This window comes from Natrix helvetica (genome assembly GCF_964273705.1).
Source record: "Natrix helvetica genome assembly, chromosome: W".
NCBI classification, from domain to species: domain Eukaryota; kingdom Metazoa; phylum Chordata; class Lepidosauria; order Squamata; family Natricidae; genus Natrix; species Natrix helvetica.
In genome coordinates this window covers 51,441,389-51,466,716 of record NC_138555.1, presented here as the reverse complement: position 1 = coordinate 51,466,716, position 25,328 = coordinate 51,441,389, and the positions used below count along the sequence as shown (strand labels likewise).

At 51.5% G+C, this 25,328-nt stretch overlaps 1 pseudogene across 1 annotated transcript in view; it reads right to left on the bottom strand.

The window, feature by feature from the left end:
- The window catches only part of LOC309400569 (ATP-dependent RNA helicase DHX30-like), a 98,264-nt pseudogene that overhangs the window by 7,693 nt on the left and 65,243 nt on the right, over positions 1 to 25,328 (bottom strand). The window contains exons 7-8 of the transcript in view: positions 20,834 to 20,986; positions 11,117 to 11,938 (exon numbers count right to left, since the gene is read on the bottom strand). The product of the transcript in view is annotated as an ATP-dependent RNA helicase DHX30-like (transcript). The remainder of the gene's footprint in view (positions 1 to 11,116; positions 11,939 to 20,833; positions 20,987 to 25,328) is intronic.

Here is a 25,328-nt window from a genome sequence, read left to right as displayed (position 1 = left end):
ATCTTTTATTTCTCTCTCTACCCCTATCTATTTATCCATTATCTATCTACCTATCCAGCCATCCATCTATCCAATCTATCTGTCTTTTATTTCTATCTCTCTATCCCTATCTATTTATCCATTATCTACCTTTCTACCTATCCATCTATCCATCCAATCTGTCTTTTATTTCTCTCTCTATCCCGGGTGTCGGCAACCCGTGGCTCCGGAGCTGCTTGCAACTCTTTGGGCCCTCTGCTCTGGCTCCCTCTCCCATCACTGGCTGGCCCCTCCCCTCCCCGTCACACTTCGCCTCACCTGAGAATGTAAGGGTAACGATGGGGGATGGAAAAGGGGCCGGGGCTGCTTCTCCAGCACCTCACTCTTGCTGGAGCTTCTTCCGGCTCTTGTTGATGCGGGGTGTGCCTCGGTGCCTTGGGGAGATGCGCAATCTACTCTCCGCCTCGAAACACTGACCCAACCCAGCTGCGACCGACGATGGCCTCGCTAACACAAGGGCTTGCACCGTGGGAATGGGATCTGGGAGGAGGCGACAATGGAAAGGGGGACGGGCCCGCAGTGCCCAGCCATGGCTTTAAGCTCAGGGCAGTGGGAAAATGTCAGTTGGTCTTACCTGAACTGCATGTCTCAAGGGTGGTGTGGGAGCAGTCACTGGATGGGTATTATCACAGCCCAATTGCCTGGAGACTGAGGTAAATCTGAGGACACTCCCTCTGCTCCTCCTTCTGACTCCCCAGATAAACCGATGGTCTGGATGAAGAGGAACCTGTAAAGGAAGCGACAGAGACACCCAACTCCCTTCCCGGTCCCTGACTGATCATATCTACCTGCTCAGGCCCGGCGCAAGGGCGCCTGAGGGCGGGAAGTGACTGCTCCCACACCACCCTTGAGACATGCAGTTCAGGTAAGACCAACTGACAGTCTCCAAGGTGGGGTGTGGGAGGAGTCACTGGATGGGACATACGAAAGCTAGATGTCCATGGGAGGGATCATTGGGCCTGAGTTTCCCGAGTGTCCAGCACACTATGAAGGACCCTTCTCCCGAAAGATGCCTCGGCTGAGGCATACATATCTAGCCTGTAGTGTCTGATGAAGGGTGATGGTGAGGACCAGGCGGCAGCCCTACAGATGTCCTCGATGGGAGCTTGGGTGGCCCAGGCCGCCGAGGTGGCAGCGCTCCTGGTGGAGTGAGCTGTGATGCCCTGCGGCACGGGTAGCCCCCGCGCCTTGTAGGCCTTGGCTAACTTGATCCACCTGCTGATGGTGGTCGGGGAGACCTTGACGCCCCGAACTGAGGAATGGAAGGAGACAAACAGAGCCTCGGAATGCCTGAAGGGGGCTGTGCGCTTCATGTAGATGCGCAGAGCCCTTCTCACATCCAAACGGTGCCAGGACCTCTCTCTCTGTCGCAGGGGAAGGACAGAAATCCGGCAGGATTTCCTCCTGGCCCCTATGGAATGGAGAATTGACCTTGGGCATGAAGGCTGGATCGACCCTAAGCACAACCCTGTTGTTGTGAAAGGTACATAGATCTGCCCTGGTGGAAAGAGCGTTAAGCTCGGACATCCTCCTGGCTGAGGTGATCGCCATGAGGAAGACCACCTTGAGGGTGAGGAATTGAAGGCTAACCTCTCTAAGGGGTTCGAAAGGCGCCTCCAGGAGTGCCTGGAGCACCGTGGGAAGGTCCCAGGAGGGAAAACGGTGGATCACTGGGGGCCGGAGATTGGCCGCCCCTCGGAGAAATCTCTTGATGACCGGAACCTGTGACAGGGACTGGGATCCCCCCCACCCTGAAGAATAGTGGCTAGGGCGGAGACCTGCCTACGGAGGGTGCTGTGGGCCAGCCCTTTCTCCAGTCCGTCCTGGAGGAATTCCAGTACCTGAGGGACTGATGCCAACGAAGGATCTATCTGGGAAGTCTGGCACCATGCTGCAAAGGACATCCAGGTCGCATTGTAGATGCGGGTGGTGGATCTCCTCCTAGAAGCCTCAATGGTGCTGATGACCACTAACTTCCTCAAGACCCCAGGAACTAGGGGAAGGGGAGGAAAGGCGTAAAGGAGGCCTGCCGGCCATCTGCATCGTAGGGAGTCGGTGTCAATCGTCCCCTGTGCTGGGAATCTCGAGATGAACCTCGGAAGCTGGGCGTTCGATGGGGAGGCGAAGAGATCCACCGATGGGTAGCCGAACCTCTGGCAGATCTGGTTGAAGATATTGGGATGAAGTTGCCACTCCCTGTGGTCTACTGTCTCCCTGCTGATCCAGTCCGCCTGTTGGTTTTCCACTCCGGAGATGTGCTCTGCTCGGATTGACAGGAGGTTCCACTCCGCCCAGCCTCCGAGACGTCTTGCCTCGTCGCGAAGGGCCACAGATTGGGTCCCTCCCTGCTTGTTTTTGCGGGCCTTGGCTGCCACGTTGTTCGTCAGTACCAGAATGTGGTTCCCGACGACCATCTGCTTGAACCGCCGAAGAGCTAGGTGGATCGCTCTGAGCTCCAGCCAGTTGATATTCCTCCGCAGGTCCGTCGGGGTCCACCGACCCTGGGCCAACTGGGACTGCAAGTGGGCCCCCCAGCCGAACAGACTCGCATCCGTCGTTAGGACCAGCCTGTCTGGCTCCCTGAAAAGGGAACCCTTGGCCAGGGCCGGAGACAGCCACCAGCGGAGGGAGAGAAGCACCTGTGGAGTCACCAGGACCTTGAAGCTTGCATCTCTTGTTCCGTTCCTCTGGTGGGGAAGTAGGAACCACTGCAACTCTCTGGCGTGGAGACGAGCCCAAGGGATGATCCCGATGCAGGAGATGAACTTCCCGAGAAACCTGAAAAGTAGAGCTACGGGAACAGATCGAGACCTGCGAATCTCTTGAACCAATTCCACAATGCTGTCCCTACACTCCTAAGATAGGAACACCTTGCCCTCCACCGAATCAATAATGTTTCCCAGATGTTGAAGTCTGGTGGAGGGGGCTAGATGGCTCTTCTCGAGATTAATCAAGAACCCCAGGGATCTTAGAGTGCTAATGGTGGTACTGAGATCCCCTTCTGCCCGAACCACCGAGGGGGCTAGAACTAGGATGTCATCAAGGTAACAGTGTAGGCAAACCGGGAAGGAACGAAGGTAGGCCGCAGCTGCGGACAGTACCTTGGTGAAGGTCCTGGGGGCGGAGGCCAGCCCGAAGGGAAGAGCCCTGTATTGGTAATGAGAGCCCTGATACGAGAACCTGAGGAACCTGCGGTGCTCAGGGACAATCATGATGTGGAGATACGCCTCCGTGAGATCGATGGAGGCCAGGAAGTCCCCTTGTCTGATCCTCTCCAGAATGGACTTGAGGGAGGCCATTTTAAATTTCCGATACACAATCCTGGAGTTTACTAACTTGAAATCCAGGATGGCCCTCCAACCCCCCGAGATCTTGGGGACTAGGAACAGGTGGGAATAGAACCCAGACTCCCTCTCCCCCTCCGGGACTGGTTCTACTGCTTTAATCTCCAGAAGGTGATGAATGGCCTTGCGCATGAGATTGTGCTTGGCTGGGTTCTTGGAGGAAGGAAAGGTGCAGAATCTATTGGGGGGTTGGGAATGGAACTCCAGATGGAGACCCGTCCTGACTGTCTGGAGGACTCAGGCATCTGTAGTGATGCCCTCCCAGTGGTCCGCAAAGATGGAAAGGCGGCCGCCAATGGGGTGATTCCGTCCCGAATCACTTGGTTCTGCGGAAGGGGCAGCCGCCCCCCACTCGAAAGGGCCACCTGCCGGGCTGCTGGAACCTATATCTATCCCTAGAAAATTGCCTATCCCCCTGCCTGGGGTACCTGGGGGCAGAGTACCTCTGTTGCTGAGGATCGTGCTCAGGGAGTCGATAGGAGGGTCTCCTGGAGTAGGGTGTCGCCCTGTGATCTGCGCATCTGGACGTGGACGGGAAGACTTTCCTCTTGTTCTTGTCCCTGGATCCAGGGCCGGATCGAAAAGCTTGTCCCCCATGTAATCTGCCTCCGCCAGATGCCACTTCACCCGGAATTCAGCCTGCCAGTGCCGTAGCCACAGCAGACGTCTGGATGCCACTGAGGATGACAAAGCCCTGGAAGAATACTTTACCATGTCCAGGGTGGCGTCCGCTGAGAACTGAGTCGCAGCCATCAACTTCGTGATATCCTGCTGAAGTCTCACGTCTGATGCTGGTGTCCTGTCACAAATCTGCTCCAGCCAAAGAAGAGTGGACCTATTAAAGAAAGATGCGGCCGCGGCCGCCTTGATCGCCCAAGAGACAGCTTGGAAGGTCTTGCGCATGACCAGTTCCGCTCTCCTGTCTTCTGCCTTCAGGCAGTTGGATATATCCCCTGTCACCACGGCAGAGGAAGAAGCCAAGGCTGCTACTGGGGCATCCACGGGAGGAACCTGTAGGGCTTGTGTGAAAGAGGCATTCAGATTATAAAATCTATGATCATTGCTACCTGGTGTGGGGAACGATCCGGGCTTGGACCACTGTGACTTGAGGACCTCCATGAAAAGGTCTGGAGTGGGAATCTCCTCCTTCTCCACCTGGGGTCTGTGGAAAGGGCCCTTCCTCTTACCCCCACTGGTACTGGGAGTGGAGGAGTCCTGGCTAGCAGGAGGAGTGGGGTCCAAGTCAGCGGTGGCCTTGGCCTTGCGTAGCAAGGAACTGAATAAGGAAGGAGGAAATAACCCTGTAATGGTAGGGGCCTCTGGAGTGATGGCCTCCTCATCCTCTGAGAACCCAAGGTCCTTCTGCTCCTCCCCCTCTGATTCTGAGCCCTCGCTAGCAGTGGAGGGAGAGGAGGCTCTGAAGTCCCTGAAGCCCGAGGGCTCTGGCTGGGTTACCTGTTCTCGTGGGGCTCCAAGCGTAGATCTGTGCCTGGCTCCCTGAAATTGGTGTTGCATGCCTGAAGCAATGCCATCCGCAATGGCTCTGGCTAGCACTGTTTGGAAGCTTTCAGGGAGCTCTGGGTAGGCAGGGGAGAGGCTTGGAGGTTCCCTGCTATCTCTGCTATGAGATTGAGGGGCTAAGCGTTGCCTGGGGGAACCTGCTGCCCTGCGACCAAAGGGATCCCCCCTGGCCCTAGGGGAGTTGGATGGTGATAAGGGAGGAGATAGGGGGCTGCCCTCCCTGGAGTCTCTCTCTGGGCCTGGAGAGCCAGGCTCCTCATGCAGGGGCGAAGGCCTGCGGGAGGAATGTGATCTGGCTGGGGAAGGGCTAATGATATCCCTGGCCCTCCTACCAGCCGCTCTGGTCAGGGGAGCCTCTTGCCTGGGCCCTTCCTTCCTGGAGGATTTGGAGGAACACTTCCTTGGAATGGACCTCCCCCTCGACCCAGGGCCTACCTCCTGAGTGGTTCCCTCGCCCTGGTCTGATCCCCTTGGGAAGCTTGGAGCAGCCGCTCCTCTGCTCCTGGTGGCCTCCGCCATCGCAGTATTCACAATTCTCTGATTCTCTCTCTCTACCTCCTCTCTGATAATGCCAGTCTCTTCTATCGCGCGGATTCGGCGCTCCTTAGAATCCGCGCTCCTAACAGTCACCCGCCAATCCGCGGGGCAAACGTAGACTGGTGCACCGCTGGCACAATGGGCCCTCCCCAGATTACCGGCGGAGCTCAGGCCCGGCTAGCCCTCCTGGGTGGTTGCAGTGCTTGAAATGTGGCAGCTGCGACCAGCACGCCTTTCTGCACCTTGCACATCCGCTCTTGCCTTCAAAATGGCGACCGCCGACCACGCGGTCCGATTGCCTGAGCCGGCTCTGATCGAGCCGCTGCTTCCTCGCCGCTGAGTCTGGAGAGAAGATCCCACGCTGTCCTTGCTGGATCGCTGCTCCGGTGAGGTTGGTGGCAGCGTGCGAGCTCAGCCCCCCCCCCCCACCGAGGCCAGTGGCTCGGGGCCCACAAAAACTGCGGCGAGCGTGGCTCGTGTAGGCAGGGAGAGAGCACAGGAGAGAGAGGTAGGAGGATAGGAAGAAGGTAAACAACTTTAAAGTTTTTAGGAAAATAGAAAAAAATCCGGAGAGTCAGGAAATAGCTCCTTTTTGGCCGAAGACTGAGGTTAATCTGGGGAGTCAGAAGGAGGAGCAGAGGGAGTGTCCTCAGATTTACCTCAGTCTCCAGGCAATTGGGCTGTGATAATACCCATCCAGTGACTCCTCCCACACCCCACCTTGGAGACGGGGGCTGGCTCTGCCGAACCTCGCACATCCACCAAGGGGGTCAGGCTCAGAGAAAGCCGGAGGGTCGTCACCAAAGATGCTCACCCATCAGCCGCTCTCCTTCCCTCTCTGTGTTTCTCTATATCTCTTTGTGTGTGTGTCTGTATCTCTCTATCGCTCCCTGTCTCTGTGTCTCTTCTCACTCTCTTGGAAAGCCCAGGGAGCTCTCCTTGGGGCTCTCCGCTACTCCTTTGGTTTCTTCTTTTTGGAAATCCAGGCTGGCTGAGGAAAGAGCACAAGCCGAGGTGGAGGCTTCTCTCCTCCTCCCCCACTCCTCTCGTGACCCCCTGGCTGGCTGTGGCAGGACCCGGAGTGTGCGCAGGAGAGGAGAAGGAGGGGAGGAGGGAAACCTCCACCACGGCTTGCGCTCATTCCTCAGCCAGCCCGGATTTCCAAAAGGAAGAAAGAAAAGGAGTAGCGAAGTGCCCCATGGAGAGCTTGCTGGGTTTTCTGAGAGTCACACACGCGCAGAGAGATATGGGGGGGGGGGGGAGAGAAACAGAGAGAGTTACAGAGTGGAGCGAGAGATACAGAGGGGAAGTGGGGGAGAGAAAGAGACCCAGAGATACAGTGAGAGACGGAGAGAGAGATACAGAGAGAGGAGGGGAGAGAGAGAGGGAGAGAGAAACAGAGGGATACAGAGAGAGGGGAAAGAGGGGGAGAGAGAGACAGAGAGATACAGAGAGGGGTGGAGAGAGAGAGGGGAAGAGAGGGAGGGAGAGATACAGAGAGAGAGGGGGAGAGAGAGGGAAGAGAGAGGGAGAGATACACAGAGATACAGAAAGGGGAGAGAGGTGTGAGGGGGAGAGAAAGAGACATAGATATAGAGAGGGGGGAGGGGGGAAAGATAGAGATACAGGGAGAGTGGGAGAGAAACATACATACAGAGAGGGGGGAGGAGAGAAAGGGGGGGTTGTGGGTTTCTGGTTCTCTGCCATAATGACCAGCTGGGTAGGCATGGCTGGGGGGCTTCATGTGACTGGGAGTGAGTGACAGGTTGGTCACGCCCACCCAGGTTTTGTGGCTCCTATCTGTGGGAAACGGGTCCAAATGGCTCTTTGAGTGTTTAAGGTTGCAGACCCCTGCTCTATCCCTATCTACAGGTGAAACTTGAAAAATTAGAATATCGTGCAAAAGTTCATTTATTTCAGTAATGCAACTTAAAAGGTGAAACCAATATATGAGATAAACTCATTACATGCAAAGCAAGATAGTTCAAGCTGTGATTTGTCATAATTGTGATGATTATGGCTTAGAGCTCATGAAAACCCCAAATCCACCATCTCAGAAAATTAGAATATTACATGCAATCAATAAAACAAGGATTGTACATAGAACAATATCGGACCTCTGAAAAGTATAAGCATGCATATGTACTCAGTACTTGGTTTGGGCCTCTTTTGCAGCAATTACTGCCTCAATGTGATGTGGCATGGAAGCTATCAGCCTGTGGCACTGCTGAGGTGTTATGGAAGACCAGGATGCTTCAATAGCGGCCTTCAGCTCTTCTGCATTGTTCGGTCTCATGTCTCTCATCTTTCTCTTGGCAATGCCCCATAGATTCTCTATGGGGTTCAGGTCAGGCAAGTTTGCTGGCCAATCAAGCACAGTAATCCCATGGTCATTGAACCAGGTTTTGGTGCTTTTGGCAGTGTGGGCAGCTGGAAAATGAAGTCAGCATCCCCATAAAGCTCGTCTGCGGAAGGAAGCATGAAGTGCTCCAAAATCTCCTGGTAGACGGCTGCATTGACCCTGGACCTAATGAAGCACAGTGGACCAACACCAACAGATGACATGGCTCCCCAAATCAACACAGACTGTGGAAACTTCACACTGGACTTCAAGCATCTTGCAGTGTGTGCCTCTCCATTCTTCCTCCATACTCTGGGTCCTTGGTTTCCAAATGAGATGCAAAAGTTGCTCTCATCAGAAAAGAGGACTTTGGACCACTGAGCAACAGACCAGGTCTGTTTCTCTTTAGCCCAGGTAAAACACTTCTGACATTGTTTGTTGTTCAGGAGCAGCTTGACAAGAGGAATACGACATTTGAAGCCCATGTCCAGGATCCGTCTGTGTGTGGTGGCTCTTTTTTTTTTATAAACAAAGTTTTATTGGTTTTTTTAAAAATAAAAAGGAAAGGGGTATTGGAATGGATTACAAATTTTGGCAGTTACAATGTGTGAAGGGTGTCCCCGCCCCCCGTACTCATAGTATTCATTTACACAAATAATTCAATATTACATAATAGTAATTTGTCAGCATATAAATTCAGATAATAATTTCAATCAATTTATATCAAACCGATTTCCTTATTCATTTTTGTGATCTGAGTTTTCTTGGTATTGCCCCTTCTCCCCGCGGCAGCAGGGCTCCGGCCCCTCCCGTGTGTCTGGTGTAGGATCATCATGTTTACCTAGAAGTGCTTTATTTTTTCCCATAAAGGCCTGAGCCTCTATAGTTGTATTGATTCTAACTCTTGTATCCTCCCAGAATATTAACATACCTTCAGGCATCAACCATCTAAACCACACCCCCTTCTGGTAAAGCTTCTTCGCTAATTGCGAATAATTTTTTTCTTTTCTCTCTCACTTTCTTGGGGATCTGTTTCAGAATGGTTATTTCTCTATCTTGATATTTCAACACTTGCCCTCTTTGCGCACTCAGGATCTCATCTCTTGTGGTCTTTCTGAGAAATTTAACATGTACCTCCCTGGGAACATTATGTGTTCTAGCATATGCTGAATTTACTCTGTAGACCAGATCCAGTTCCCATCCCATCTGTTGTTTTTCTTTCTGAATGTATTCAGCCAAAATGTTTGTCATGATGTCCCTTAAATCTTCATCATCTGCCTCCACTACATTTTGAAACCTAAGGAAAAAGGACATTCTTTCAAATTCTGTTTTCATTTGCTGGATTTCAATCTCCTGGCTCCCCTTCTGCACCCCTTGCACCTCCCCCCTCATCTCAGCCGTCCCTCCCTCCAAAAGATCCAGTCTCTGTGTATTTTTACTCGTCTGGTCTTGGTTCGCTTTAAGCTGCTCTCTCATCTCCTTTAATTCACTTTTTATGTCCTCCTGTCCGTTTAAAATTTGTTGGAACATCTGTTGAAAATCCGTCTCAGCAGGTTTGGGCTGCATCAGTGATGTTAACGTTTGTTGTCAGCTCGGACTGGACACTGTAGATGTTGGGGCGGAGACAGCAAAGCCCGGCTTCCCCGGGGGTGGTCTTTTAGGTGGCATTATGTTGAGCAGCAAAAGTTCAAAGTCAATACAGAGAGGAAATTAAGGAGGGAAACCGCCAAGAGAGTTCAGGAGGCTAGGAGTCCAAGCAGAGGGGAATTATTCTAATTACTTCTGGCAGTAGAGCAAAAAAGTCCTTTGTTCCAGGGAGATCCGATTCAAGAGGAGATTTGTCTGAGTGTCACGGAGGACAAAGACAGGAAGCCTGAACTTCTATAGGTGGAGTCAGTTTTCAATGTTTATAAAGACAGGGGAAGTGTGCCATCTTGCCCTGCCAGCTTCGGGGTTTAGAGGCATAACAGAAAGTTTACAAAGCTTCCAGAGTTTTCAGATCATCACCTCATTTATAAAGTTAAAATCCAAAATCCGCCTTCGTTATGAGCGCGAAATCATTAGTTGGCTCTCTCCCTTCCTCCTCCTCTAGGGCCGAGAGCAAAAGGATTTAAAGCTGCCTGTCCGAGGGGGGGGGGGGGAAATCCCCCTCCCTCCAGTCACGCTTCTCCAGCCAAGTCGAAAGCGATTTTAAAAGCAGCTGGCAGGTTTTTTTTTCTTTCCTTTTGTTTCCAACAAACAAGGGAAGGGGGGGGGAGTTTCCACCTCACCTGTGTGTGGTGGCTCTTGATGCACTGACTCCAGCCTCAGTCCACTCCTTGTTAAAGTCACCAACACTTTTGAATGGCCTTTTCCTGACAATCCTCTCTAGGCTGCGGTCATCCCTGCTGCTTGTGCACCTTTTTCTTCCACACTTTTCCCTTCCACATAACTTTCTATTAATGTGCTTTGATACAGCACTTTGGGAACATCCAACTTCTTTTGCAATTACTGTTTGAGGCTTTCCCTCCTTATGGAGGGTGTCAATGATGGTTTTCTGCACAACTGTCAGGTCAGCAGTCTTTCCCATGATTGTGATTCCTACTGAACCAGACTGAGAGACCATTTAAAGGCTCAGGAACCCTTTGCAGGTGTTATGGCTTAATTAGCTGATTAGAGTGGGACACTTTGAGCCTAGAATATTGCACCTTTTCACAATATTCTAATTTTCTGAGATTGTGGATTTGGGGTTTTCATGAGCTGTAAGCCATAATAATCACAATTATGACAAATCACGGCTTGAACTATCTTGCTTTGCATGTAATGAGTCTATCTCATATATTAGTTTCACCTTTTAAGTTGCATTACTGGAATAAATGAACTTTTGCACAATATTCTAATTTTTCGAGTTTCACCTATATTTATCCATTATTTACCTATCTACCCATCTGTTCATCCAATCTATTTATCTTGTCTTTTATTTCTATCTCTCTATCCCCATCTATTTATCCATTATGTCCTATCTACGCATCCATCCATCCATCCATCCATCCATCCTTTATTTCTCTCTATCCCTATCCATTTATTCATTATCTACCTACCTATCCGTCCATCCATTCAATCTGTCTTTCATTTCTATCTCTCTATCCCTATCTATTTATCCATTATCTATCTGTCCGTCGGTCCATCCATCTCTATCTCCTGTTTTTATTTCTCTCTCTCGATCCCTATTTACCCACCCATCCCTCCTTCCACCCACCCACATCAGTCCTGGCCTCTTGGTTGCCTGTTTTCACCCAAGAGTTAGTGAAGTGTCCCCACCGCGCCTTCTCCTTTTGATCGTTCCAGCGCCCACCTTGATCTCGTAGTGACGATGTCGGCCAACCATGGACATAATGTCCTCCAGGTAGTATTTTTTGACTGGATACATGAAGCCCGGCACTTTGACCACGGGACAGTCCCCGAAGTACTGCGAGAAATTTTGGTTGTCCCCCGTGGCACTCATGAGCACAAGTCTCAGCTGCCAATTCTGCTTCTGAATCCCCTTCAGGAGGATGAGCAGGAAGTCGGTGTTGACGTCCCGCTCGTGGACCTCATCCACGATCACGTGGCTGACCCCTTCTAGACGGAGGTTGCCCTGCAGTTTCCGCAGCAGGATGCCCACGGTGCAGAAGAGCAAGGCACCCCCGCGGGATGGCAGCTTGTTCTCCAGCCACACATGGTACCCAACCTTCTGCCACAGGCTGGGGCCCAGCTCTTGGGCCACATGCTGGGCCATGGAAATGGCGCTGATCCGACGGGGCTGAGTGACCACCACATTGCACTGGGCACCACGGCCTTCCAGGATGAAGTGTTCCAGCAGCAACTGGGGGATGCGGGTGGTTTTCCTGCAGCCCGTATCACCGGCGATCACCACCACTGGCTGCTGCTTGATGACCGAGAGGATGGCTGCCTTGTGGGAATCCACGGGCAGCAGGTGGCTGTCCTGCCACAGGTTTCCTTGCCGTTTCCAGAGGGCCAGGAGGTTCTGGCTGAGACGGACCTCTTCCGATTTGGAGAGTGGGATATAGGTTTTGCCTGTGATGGCGTCGCTCAGGCTGCCGCTGCTCTCCTTGCTCAGGTTCATCACGTCGTCCGACAGCCGGGGGGGGCGAGAGTCCCAGGAGTTGAAGGGGTACTGAAGAAAAAGGAAGAGGGGAAGGGGCGGCGTAGCGGGGGACCCCCTGTGTTGGCGGCGGCCAGGGGGGGCTCCCCGCATCGCCTTAGGCACCGGGAGGCAAGAGGGGAGGCGCCGCGGCGTCTTCGCATTGAGGCAGCTGGAAGAAAACTCAAGATTTGAAGGACGCAGTTGCAGTGCGGTGAGATGGAGATTCCCCCCCGTTCCCCTTTATGAGTGAAGGAAAACAAAAGACTGTCAGCTCTTTAGAAAAACTTTCAACCTGTTCCTGGGAAGTGTGATTGGAGGGAGGGGGATTCCCCCCCCTTGGACAAGCGGCTTTAAACTGTTTTGCTCTCTGCCCCCAGAGGAGGAGGAGGGGGGGGGAGCCCTGGAATGGAATCACCCTCATAGCAAACAACAGATTTCTTCTACTGCAATTGTGAAATGAGGTGATGATCTGTTTTCTTTGAACTTTGAAAACTTTTGGCTTGTTGTCTTCTGATCCCGGAGCTGGCAGGGCAAGATGGCACACTTCCGTCATCTTCATGTACTTTGAAATTTGACTCCACCCACAGAAGTTGCTGGCATTTTGTCTTTGTCTCCGTGACACTCAGAGAAATCTTGTGTTACATTTTACCCTGGACTTGGAACAAAGGATTTTATTGCTTTATTGCCCGGAGTTAGAACTGAGAAAAGGTCCCTTTCTACATAGACTCCCTGCCTCGCGATCTCTCTTGGCTATCCACCTTCCCAATTGTTTCTTCCCTGTACTGACATTGTCATCTCTGAGCTTTGTTTACCACAATGCCACCTAAAAGACCGCCACCAGGGAAACCAGGTTTTGCTGGCTCCGCCCCGGCATCTTCGACATCCAGCCCCAGCGGACAACAGACACCAACTTCTTTGTTCCAGCCTAAGCCCCCTGAGGTGGACTTTCAACAGATGTTTCAACAACTCTTAAAGTGGCAGGAGGACTTAAAAAATCAATTGAAGGAAATGAATGAGCAGCTCAGAGAGAACCAAGAACGTGCGATCCAAAACTCACAGAGACTGGAACTTTTGGAGGAGGGGACGGCTGAGATGAGGAGAGAGGTGAAGGGGGTGCAGAAAGGAAATCAAGAACTTGAGAACCACCAGATAAAAACAGAATTTGAATGGATGTCTTTTTTCCTTAGATTTCAAAATGTAATTGAGGCTGATGATGAAGATCTGAGGGATATTATGACAAATTTATTGGCTGAATATACTAAAAAAGACAGACAACAGATGGGGTGGGACATGGACCTGGTTTATAGAGTAAACTCAGCATATGCCAGAACACACAATGTTCCAAGGGAGGTACACATTAAATTTCTCAGAAAGACCACAAGAGACGAGATTCTGAGTGCACAAAGGGGGCAAGCATTAAAATATAAGGATAGAGAAATAGCCATTCTGAAACAGATCCCAAAGAAAGTTAGAGAAAAAAGAAAAAATTATTCACAGTTAGCGAAGAAATTATACCAGAAAGGGGTGTGGTTTAGATGGCTTTTGCCAGAAGGTATGCTAATATTCTGGGAGGACACGAGAGTTAGAATTAACACAACTATGGAGGCTGAGGCTTTCATGGAAAAAAATAAAGTCCTCCTAGATAAACCTGATGATACTACACCGGACATACAAGACACGGGGGGTGCCGGAGCTCTGCTGGAAGGGGGAGAAGAGGCAACATCTAGAAAACTCAGATCACAAAAATGAACTAGAAAATCTGTTTGGTATAAAATGATTGAAATTATTTGAAGATAAAAGTTTATATGCTGACAAAATACTATTAAGTAGTAATAATCTAATGTGTTGATAAATGAAAGTTATGAGAATGGTGGAGAGGGCCATTTCCTGCATAATGTAACTGTCAAAATTTGTAACTTTATCCATTACCCCTTTCCTTGACTATTTTTTTTAAAAACCAATAAAATTTTGTTTTAAAAAGAAAAAGGAAGAGGGGGTTTCATGATCCTTTTGCAATATTGCCACGTGCTGGAGAGCTGTCAGTCTGGAAGAGGAAGGGGCCATCCGCAATACAGGTGGTCCTCAAATTACGACAATTCATTTAGTGACTGTTTGTAGTTTAAAAAAAGCTACTTAAGTCTGTTTTTCACACTTACAACTGTTGTTACATCCCCACAGTCAAGTGACTCATATGTGTACACCAGGGGTGAAATGCTACGGGTTCTGCCCGGTTCGCTGGAACAGGTAGTAAAAAATGCTTTTAAAAAGTAAAAAAAAAGGTTCCCACGATCGCGCGGCACAGCTGATTGTCACAGGTGATGAACCGTTTTTTTTTACTTTTTTAAAAGCATTTTTTACTACCTATTCGCCCAACTGGTAGTAAAAAAATGCTTTTTAAAAGTTAAAAAAAAAAGGTTTCGACTATCAGCTGTTTGACAATGAGCTATGCTGGGGAATCTTGGAACCTTTTTTGGGGGGGGGGTTACTTTTTTAAAGCATTTTTTACTACCTATTAGCCTTAATCGTGACTCTGTGAGGTTCCTGCAGGGGCCATTTTGTGTGAAGTCAGTTGTATAGGAGTCAGTTGTGTAACTTTTGTGTTAATTTTGTGTAAACTGTGATAGTTGATTTTTGACCTCTCTGTGACTCTGTGAGGTTCCTGGTCGTTGCAGGGGCCATTTTGTGTGAAGTCCAGCTGCTTTCGCATTGTGTGTGAGTCAGTTGTGTAGCTTTTGTGTTACTTTTGTGTAAAGTGTAAATGTTGGTTTTTGAGCTCTTTGTGGCTCTGTGAGCTTCCTGCTTGTTGCAGGGGCCATTTAGTGTGCTTTTGCATTGTGTGTGTGTCAGTTTTGTGCCTTTTGTGTTGTTTGTGTGTGAAGTGTGAAAGTTGGTCACATGACCATGACCACCAAGCCACGCCCACCCAGTCACATGACCACCAAGTCACGCCCACATAACCATGAAGGGAAGAATTTTAGATTTCATCACTGGTGTACACACACACGCACACACAATCTATCATCCATCTATCTATATCATCTATCTAATCTAGTGGTTCCCAACCTTTTTTGGACATGCCCCACCTAAGCATCTCTAAAATCCTGATGCCCTCCCTGTGACATATAATTCTTACTATTCAAAAAGTGAATTCCTACTCATGTGGAAGAAGCCTAAAATGTCAGTTGGTCCTACCTGAACTGCATGTCTCGAGGGTGGTGTGGGAGCAGTCACTGTATGGGTATTGTTATGGCCCAATTGCCTGGAGACTGAGGTAAATCTGAGGACACTTCCTCTGTCCCTCCTGGTGACTCCCCAGATCAACCGATGATTCGGAAGAAGGACCTGGAAGGGAAGAGAAGAAAAACCAAATGCAGCTTCCCCTCCTGAACCCTGGATGGTCTGTGGTTGCTTACTCAGGCCTGGCGCTGGCGCCTGATGGGTGGGAAATGACTGCTCCCACCCCACCCTCGAGACATGCAGTTCAGGTAGTTAGTTTAGTTTAGTTTAGTTTATTAAATGTATAAACCGCCCCCTATCCCCGAAGGTAGGACTAACTGACCGTCCCCCAGGTGGGGTGTGGGAGGAGTCACTGTATGGGACATACCAAAGCTAGATGTCCATGGGAGGGATTATTGGGCCTGAGTCTCCTGAGTGCCCAGGACACCCTGAAGGACCGGCCTCCCGAAGGATGCCTCGGCTGAGGCATAGGTATCTAGCCGGTAATGCCTGATGAAGGGTGACGGCGAGGACCAGGCTGCCGCTTGGCAGATGTCCTCGATGGGGGCCTGGGTGGCCCAGGCCACTGAAGTGGCCGCACTCCTGGTGGAGTGCGCGGTAATGCCCTGTGGCACAGGCAGACCTCGGGCCTCGTAGGCCTTGGAGATGGCCAACCTGATCCACCTGCTGATGGTGGTAGGCGAGACCTTGGCGCCCTTGGAAGAAGTGTGAAAGGAGACAAAGAGGGCCTCCGACCGTCTGAAGGGAGCTGTGCACTTGAGATAAATGCGCAGGGCCCTTCTGACGTCTAGGCGGTGCCAGGACCTCTCCCTCTCGGAGGATGGGTGAGGACAGAAGTCCAGGAGAATGACCTCTTGCCCCCTGTGAAAGGGGGAATTGACCTTGGGCATGAATGCTGGCTCGAGCCTGAGAACGACCCTGTTATTGGAAAAGGTGCAGAGGTCGGCCCTAGAGGACAAAGCGTTAAGCTCAGAAACCCTCCTGGCCGAGGTGATCGCCACAAGGAAGATCACCTTGAGGGTGAGGAGTTGAAGGCTAACCTCCCTAAGGGGCTCGAAGGGTGGCTCCAGGAGAGCCTGGAGGACCGTGGGGCGATCCCAAGAGGGGAACCGGTGGACTACCGGAGGCCGGAGGTTGGCCGCCCCCTTGAGGAAACTTTTGATGACTGGGACCTGGGAGAGGGACTGGGAGCCCTCTCCCCGGAGGATGGTGGCTAGAGTCAAAACCTGTCTGCGCAGGGTGTTGTGCGCCAAACCTTTATCCAAGCCATCCTGGAGGAAGTCCAGTACCTGAGGGACGGAGGCTGATGAAGGCTCTACCTGCCTGGCTTGGCACCAGCTGGTGAAGGCAGTCCACGTTGTGTCGTAAATGCGGGTGGGCGATCTCCTTCTGGAAGCCTCCAGGGTGCTGATGATTCTGGAAGAGATCTGGAACACCCTCAATTGCTCCCGCTCAAGCGCCAGGCGGTCAGATTGAGCCACTCTGGGTCTGGGTGGATCAGACTCCCCTGGTGCAGCTCTACCCTCTCCTGTGGAATACGCCAAGGAGGAAGGACCGACAATTCCACCAGGTCCGCGAACCAGGGTCGTCGTGGCCAGTGAGGGGCTACTAGGATGATCTCTGCTCTCTCTGTCATTAGCTTCCTCACGACCCTTAGGATGAGAGGGAGCGGGGGAAAGGCGTACAGAAGACCTGCTGGCCACCTGCAGCGTAGTGAGTCGGTGTCTACCGCCCCCTGGGTGGGAAACCGGGATATGAAATTCGGAACCTGTGTGTTCGATGGAGAGGCGAAGAGGTCCACCGTCGGCTGACCGAACCTCTGGCTGATCTGTGCAAAGATGCTGGGATGAAGTTGCCACTCCCCGTGGTCCACTGTCTCCCTGCTGAGCCAGTCCGCCTGCTGGTTCTCCACTCCGGAGATGTGCTCCGCCCGGAACGACTGGAGGTTCCGCTCTGCCCAGCACCCCGGGCGCTTTGCTTCATCGCGAAGAGCCACGGAGTGGGTGCCTCCTTGATTGTTTACATGAGCCTTTGCCGCCACGTTGTCCGTCAGCACCAGGATGTGTTGCCCCGCGACCGTCTGCTTGAACCGGTGAAGGGCTAGGTGGATTGCTCTGAGCTCCAGCCAGTTGATGTTCTTTCGCAGGTCCGTCGGCGTCCACCGGCCCTGGGCCAACTGGGACTGAAGATGGGGCCCCCAGCCAAACAGCCTTGCATCCGTGGTGAGGACCAGCCTGTCCGGTTCCCTGAAAAGAGACCCCTTCACCAGGGAGGAGGACCTCCACCAGCGGAGGGGGAGCAGTACCTGAGGGGTCACTAGGACCTTGAAGTTTGTGTCGGTCATTCCGTTCCTCTGGTGGGGGAGAAGGAACCACTGCAGGTCTCTGGTGTGGAGGCGAGCCCAAGGGACGATCCCGATGCAGGATATGAGCTTCCCGAGGAGCCTGGAGAGGAGAGCTACGGGAACAGATCGAAGCCTGCAAATCTCCTGGACTAGTTATACGATGCTGTCCCTGCGTTCCTGGGACAGAAAGACCCTACCTCCACAGAATCGATAATGGTTCCCAAATGTTGGAGCCTGGTGGAGGGTGTCAGATGGCTCTTCTCGAGGAGAACCCCAAGGAAGACAAGGTACTGATGGTGATAGCGAGGTCCCTCTCTGCGCGGGGAGCTGAGTGGGCTAAGACTAGGATGTCATCTAAATAACAGTGGAGGTGGACCGGAAGGGAACGGAGGTAGGCCGCGGCCATTACCTTGGTGAAGGTTGTGGAGTCTGAGGCCAGCCCGAAGGGAAGGGCCCTGTACTGGTAGTGGTCTCCCTGGTGTGAGAACCTGAGAAACCTGCGATGGTCAGGGGCGATCATAATATGAAGGTAGGCTTCTGTGAGGTCGATGGAGGCTAGGAAATCCCCCTGCCTGAACCCCTCCAGGATGGATTTGAGGGAAGCCATCTTGAACTTGCGGTAAACTATTCTGGAGTTCAAGAGCTCAAGGTCTAAGATGGCCCTCCACCCCCCTGAACCTTTGGGGACTAGGAAAAGGTGTGAGTAGAACCCTGATCCCTTCTCCTCCTCCGGAACCGGTTCTATGGTGCTAATGTCCAGGAGGTGGCGGATAGCATCGCGCATGAGGGCGCGCTTAGCCGGGTTCTTGGAGGAGGGAAAGGTGCGGAATCTACTGGGTGGAAGGGAACGGAACTCCAGATGAAGTCCCGATCTGATGGTTTGGAGGACCCAGGCATCCGAGGTGATGCCTTCCCAGCGGTCTGCGAAAAAAGAGAGGCGACTGCCGATGGGTAGATTCAATCCCGAATCACTTACCCCTGCAGAAGGAGCTGTCGCCACCCCCTCGAAAGGGCCACTTGCCAGCATGCTGGGGTCTGAACCTCTCCATAGAGAACTGCCTGTCCCCCTGTCTGGAGTACCTGGGAGCAGAGTACCTTTGTGCCTGGTTGTCCTGCTCCGGTGGTCGGTATGAGGCTCTCCTGACGTATGGCACTGCTCGATGGTCTGCGCATCTGGTGGTGGACGGGAAGACCTTCCTCTTATTTTTCTCTCATTACTCCCAGGAGTGGGAAAGGAACCTAGTTTGGTCCACTGGGACTTCAGCACCTCGGATCTGGGCCCTTCCTGTCCGTCCGCCGACCTGCGGGCCGAATGGAGACCGCTGCACCGCCTTGCGCTGGGCCCTCCCCTGATGGCCAGCACGGAGCTCGGCCCCGACGATCCTCTTGCTTCTTGCGGTGCTGAGGAGCTGTGGCAACTGAGACCAGTTGCCTTGTCGCTCCGCACGTACGCCCTGCAGGCCTCAAAATGGCAACCACCAGTCACATGGTCCGATTCCTAGAGCGGTTCCGTCTGAACCGCTCCTTCTTCTTCTCGCTGCCTCCGGAGTCTTCGTGGATCCGATGGCTTCCTCTTCTCCTCCGGATGGCAGCTGGCAACGAGGCTCAGCTTTCGCCACCCCCTCCACCGGGAACCGGTGTTGCGGGGCCTTCAGGCTGCAGCGAGCGCGGAAGCACCTAGGCAGCCAGGCAAAAGGGCGCGAAACCGAGGCAGAAGAGGCTAAAAGTACGGTAGCTAGAGAAAAAAAAAACTTGTAAAAAACTAGAAAGGAAAAAGAATTCTACCAAAATACAGAACTCTATCTAAAATTACTGGAGAGTCACTGTATAGCTCCTTGTTAGGCCGAAGACTGAGGTTGATCTGGGGAGTCACCAGGAGGGACAGAGGGAGTGTCCTCAGATTTACCTCAGTCTCCAGGCAATTGGGCCGTAACAATACCCATACAATGACTCCTCCCACACCCCACCTCGGAGACCGCCATTAACTTGGTTTAAACAAAGTTCCAAAGAGCATGGCATACATGAAAGAGAAAAATAAAAGAACAAAAGACAGTAGAAGTACTGAGGAACCTAAAAAATAATAGTATGAAGGGATATGAAAAAACAGCAAATAAAGTTTCAGAACATACAATAGAGAACTGAAATGCATAAATATAATGTTAATGAAAGCTTTTTCTGTAATACTTTGATCATATTAATTACTATACATATTAAAATAAAGGTACCTAACAAATTCTTTCTCTATCTCTTTCTCTATCCATCCATCCGTCTTTCTCTCAATCTATGTCTGTCTGTCTGTCTGTCTTTCTCCATCTTTCTTTCTTTCTCTATCATCTCTCTTTCTCTCTCTCTCTCCCTAGTCCTGGACATACAACAAATCATTTAGGGACCATTACAAGTTACAATGGTGCTGAAAAAAGTGACTGAGGACCTACAACCATTGTGGCATCCCCAGGGTCACGTCAGCAAAATTCAGACGATGGACAACCAACTCGTATTTATGACGGTCGCATTGTCCCGGGGTCATGTGATTACCTTTTGTGACCTGCAGACAAGCACAGACAATGGGGAAGCCAGAATCACTGAACAATTGCAAGGATTCACTTAATGACTGTGGCAGGAATGGTCATCAAATGGGGCAAGGTTCAGTGAACAACCATCTCGCTTAGGGAAATTGTGGTTACTTTAAAAAAAAAATTAAGTTATGTTCTATTTTGCGGTGTCATAACTTCAACAGTCACTAAATGAATGGTTGTAAATAGAGTACAACCTATAATCCCCGCTTAACAGATGCAAGGATTTCCCTTTTCAGGATTCACTTAATGACTGTGCAAGAAAGGTCATCAAATGGGGCAAGGCTCAGTTAACAACTGTCTTACTTAGCAACAGAAATTCTGAGCTCCATTATGGCTATAACCGAAGGACTACCTCAAGTGGTCCCAGACTTACAACCATTCGTTTAGTGACCCTTCAAAGTTACAATGGCACAGAAAAAAAAAGACGACCATTTTTCACACGACCGCCGCAGCATCCCCATGGTCACGTGATCTAAATTCAGGCACTGGGCCACTGACTCATATTTATGACGGTTTCAATGTCCCGGGGTCGTGTGATGCAACCTTCTTCTGCCAATGGGGAAGCCGGATTCACTTAACAACTGTGCGACTAACTTCACAATTGCAGCCGTTTCCTTAATCGTGGTGGTAAACTGTTGTAAAATGGATGACACTTCGCAAAGGTACCCCTTGGTGGAAATGTCAGGCGCCTATGCAGTCAAAAATGAATGACTACCTGTATCATCTGCTTCCCATCAGCTTGGACCCTTGGCTCTCAGCCCCACTTATGTGGTTCAAGTAGTTCTCAATCTTGCACAACGTGGCATCGGGGACTTTGATGTGGCAGGGCTTCCTCTGGTTTTCACCCAGCTCCCGTAGGGACGTCATGTTGTACATGGCGTGGCTCAGCAGGTTGTTATTCTTGTCGACTAAACCAAGATTCTGCAGGGAGGGAAGGAGGGGCACGTGAGGCAGCTGGAGGGCTGGGATATGCCCCCCCCCCGAAATCAAGGGGGAGAGGGTAACATTCGGTAATTTTGTAATTTTATGTATTATTCTGTAGTATCCTGTAAATTTGTAATATTCTGTAATTCTGCAATCTTCTATAATATTCTCTAATTCTGTAATATTTGGTAATTTGTTAATATTCTGTAATATTCTATATTTCTGTAGTATTCTTAATTTTGGTAATATTCTGTAATTGTGTAACATTCTAGAATATTTGGTAACTGTGTAACATTCAGTAATTTGTTACTATTCTGTAATTTGGTAATATTCTGTAATTATGCAACATTCTGCAATTCTTTAATATTCTATAATACCCAGTAAAATTCTACAACTTTGCAATGTTCTGCAATTCTGTTATATGCTATAACATTCTGTAATATTCTGTAACTGTGATATTCTACAGCAGGGGTGTCAAACTCAAGGCCCAGGGGTCGGATCCGGCCTGTGGGGTGCTTAGATCTCGCCCGCAGAGACGCCCTGGAAACAGCAAAGAGGGGGCTGCAGGTGGCCCTCCTGAGTTCCGTTTTTGCTGGCAGAGGGTTGCAGGAGGCCGTCGCAGCTGAAAACGGAACTCGGGAGCCCATTTTCGCTGGCAGAGCATCGGGCCACCACAGGCGCCAACACGAGTGACATTGAGCTGGCAACGCCCACCCCGGTCCCCCAAGGTCAAACACAACCCTGATGCAGCCCTCAATGAAATCGAATTTGACACCACTCATTCAACAGAATTCTGTAACATTTGGTAATTTGGTAACATTCTGCAATATTCTGTAATAGTTTATTGAAATTAGCTCTCTTAAAATCCAAGACTCTAGTTTGACTTTGTTCTACTACTTGTGTTTGCATAATGTTGAATTCCAATATTGCATGGCCATGCAATACTGGAATTCAACATTATGCAAACACAAGTAGTAGAACAAAGTCAAACTAGAGTCTTGGATTTTAAGAGAGCTAATTTCAATAAACTTAGAGAGACCTTGGGAATAATTCCATGGATGAGAATCCTCAAGGGGAAAACAACTCAAGAAGCTTGGGAAATTTTGAAAAATGAGATTACAAAAGCTCACTCTAGCACAATACCAATGAAGAAGAAAAATAACAGCTCCCAAAAGAAATCAGTATGGCTGCATAAAGAACTCTCTGACAAATGCGGGATTTGCCTTCCCGCAAAGAGTGGACTACTCATAATGAAGACAACACATCTAATAGAACTAGGATGGAGGAGCAACCCCCATCTTTCGCCCTCCAGAGATCATCCACCAACGCGACCAAAGCCGTCTCAGTGCTGTGCCCGGGCCGGAAACCGGACTGGTGCGGGTCTAGATAGACAGTTTCCTCCAGGTGCCGAGGGAACTGTTGCGCCACCACACTCTCAACAACCTTCGCTAAAAAGGGAAGGTTGGAGAGAGGACGATAATTGGCTAACTCTACTGGGTCCAGGGAAGGCCTCTTAAGTAGGGGCCTCACCACCGCCTCTTTCAAGATGGCTGGTAGGAACCCCTCCCTCAGCGAGGCGTTCACTAGTCCCAGGAGCCAGTCTCGTGTAACCTCCCAGGCTGCCAGTACAAGCCAGGAGGGACACGGGTCCAATAAACATGTGGTGGCCCGCAGTCACCCGCGTAACTTGTCCATATCCTCGGCGGCAACAGAGTCAAACTCCTCCCAGCATGGTACCTCAAGACTCTCCACCGGTGTCTCCCTGAGATCACTCAAGGAGACCCACTTGCTCCGGATCCGATCGATTTTATCCTGCAGATATTCCCCAAATTCCTATGCCCTACCCTGCAAAGGGGCTTCCCGCGGCCTCTGTGAAAGGAGGGAGCGGGTCACCCGAAACAGGGCGGCAGGGCAGTTTTCTGCGGACGCAATAAGAGTGGCAGAGTATCGACGTTTAGCCACCCTTAGTGCCACAAGGTAGGTCCGTAAATGGGCTCTTACCTGTGTTCGGTCGGATTCGGCACGAGAGGATCTCCATCTGCTCTCTAGGCGTCTCTTGTGGCGCTTCATCACCCTCAGCTCCTCGGTGAACCAAGGGGCCAGGGTGGTTCGCTGCCACCGGAGAGGCCGCAAGGGCGCAACCCGGTCCAAGGCCCCGGCTGCCGCACTATTCCATGCGACCACCAGGTCCTCCATCCGGGCGCGGGTGAGGGTTACAGGCAGTGGCCCAAGCTCCGTCTGGAACCTATCAGGTTCCATCAGTCGCCTGGGGCGGAACCATCTAAGATCTTCTGGTTCCGCCTCCCCGCAATGGGGGGTAGCGGAAGGGAAGTCGAGACGGAGAAGCGAGTGATCTGACCATGACAGGGGAGTAATAACCAATTCCCCTATTCCCAGATCACTCTTCCACCGACCAGAGATAAAAACAAGGTCCAGCGTGTGGCCTCCCTCGTGTGTGGGGCCCTGAATTATTTGGGTCAGGTCCAGGGCTGTCATGGAAGCCATGAACTCCCGAGCTACCTCGGATGATTCACCCGTCGATGGCAGGTTGAAGTCCCCCATAACTAATAGTCTGGGGGTCTCAACCGCCATCTCCGCAATCACCTCGAGGAGCTCTGGCAGGGCCACTGATGCATAGCGAGGAGCCAAGTATGCAATCAGCAGGCCCGACTGACTCCCTGGGCCCCATCTCACACCTAGAGTCTCACACCCGGATATCTGAGGTACGGTGAATTCTCTCGGTGCCAGGCCTTCCCGTATAATTATCGCTACCCCGCCACCCTTACCCCGGGCACGAGGCTGATGGAATACACGGTATCCTGGTGGGCACATTTCCACGAGGGGTAAGCCCCCCTCGTGGCCCAACCAGGTTTCCGTGATCCCTGCAAGGTCCGGCTCCCCCTCAGAAACCAGATCGTAAATGAGGGGGGCCTTATTAACCACGGACCTTGCGTTACACAACATCAGCCTCATGCCCTGGTTCTGTAAACCCTGACCACCTAGAATGCGAGGGTTGGTACAAACGACCGGGCGTATCCAGCACCCACGGTCTCCCAACCGACTACAAGATCTTCTTCTGTGCTCGCAGCCACCCCTTCCTACGACCGTTGGAATGTAGGAACCCTCTAACGGAACGACGTTCTCATTCCCCTCCCCCACTCCGCTCTCTTCCCCCCTAGTCCCACCTGTTCGCCTGGCCCTGCCCCATTCCTGGTCTGGCTGCCCCCTCCCCCCACCCTGGATCCCCCTAAAACACTTAACAAACATTTAAACAAAAAACCCCTAAACCTCCTCTTCCTCCACCTCTCTGGATTAATGCATCCGTCCTCGAGGTGGGCCCTTGTAAGGGCGGAGGGCCATGCCTGCGAGAGGGGGGACTCCCGCAGTAAAATAAGGTCGAACCTCGAATACATGTAAATAAATACACCGGGCTAAAGATCGATTCTGAGTGCTAGAAGTGTTAAATTAATCTACCCGTTTAAAAAATCATGACAGAGCGGCAACCAAGATTACAAGATGAGAGAGGTGACTAAAGAAATAGGTGGAGGTGGCTAAAAAATAAGTAGAGCCTATAATCTACAGTTCTTAATAGTAGGGGGTTAGGCAGTTCTTAACAATCCGAGAGAGGGTGAGCGGATGATCCATAGGGCGGGGGGGGGGGGGTGTTTCAACAGCTCCCTGCAATCCTTCCAAGCCCCAGGTGGTAAGGGGTTAAACCGATCTCCAAATCTATGCAAAATGGGCAGGGGGGGGGCGACGGCAACAGCTCCCTGCAGTCCTTCCAAGCCCCAGGTGGTAAGGGGTTAAACCGATCTCCAAATCTATGCAAAATGGGCAGGGGGGGGGACGGCTCCCCGCAAACCTTCCCAAGCCCCAGCATCACCTCCGTCGCCTCCGCGCCGTTTCAGCCGGCCTCTGTTCTTCACTCCACACCTTCCGCCGGCCTCCGGCGTCCTCCAACGGCTCCGGTGATCTCTGATGTTTCAAGCCCAGCTTAAACCTCACACGACCTCCACTGGGCTTCTGGTAGGCTCGGGGCTCCCAGTGGGTCCAACGGGTCGGGGAACTGATGTTTAGAGCCCCCGATAATCTTCCGGGCAGCCACCGCCTCCATTGTCTCCCTCCGCTTTCCCTCATGTGGGACGCCATCGCACCCCCGTCGCTAGCCGCTCAGGGCGTCGCTGCTCTCACCTCGGGCTGTCGTAGCTGTCGTGGCTTACAAGAACGCCCGCAAACAGATCTTGAATAGTTCATAACCACCAAAATGCCAGCTCCAACAGACGTCGACGCCTGCAGTCTCCCGGAGTAAGCCGGCGTGCACGCACGCCGACCGCCATTT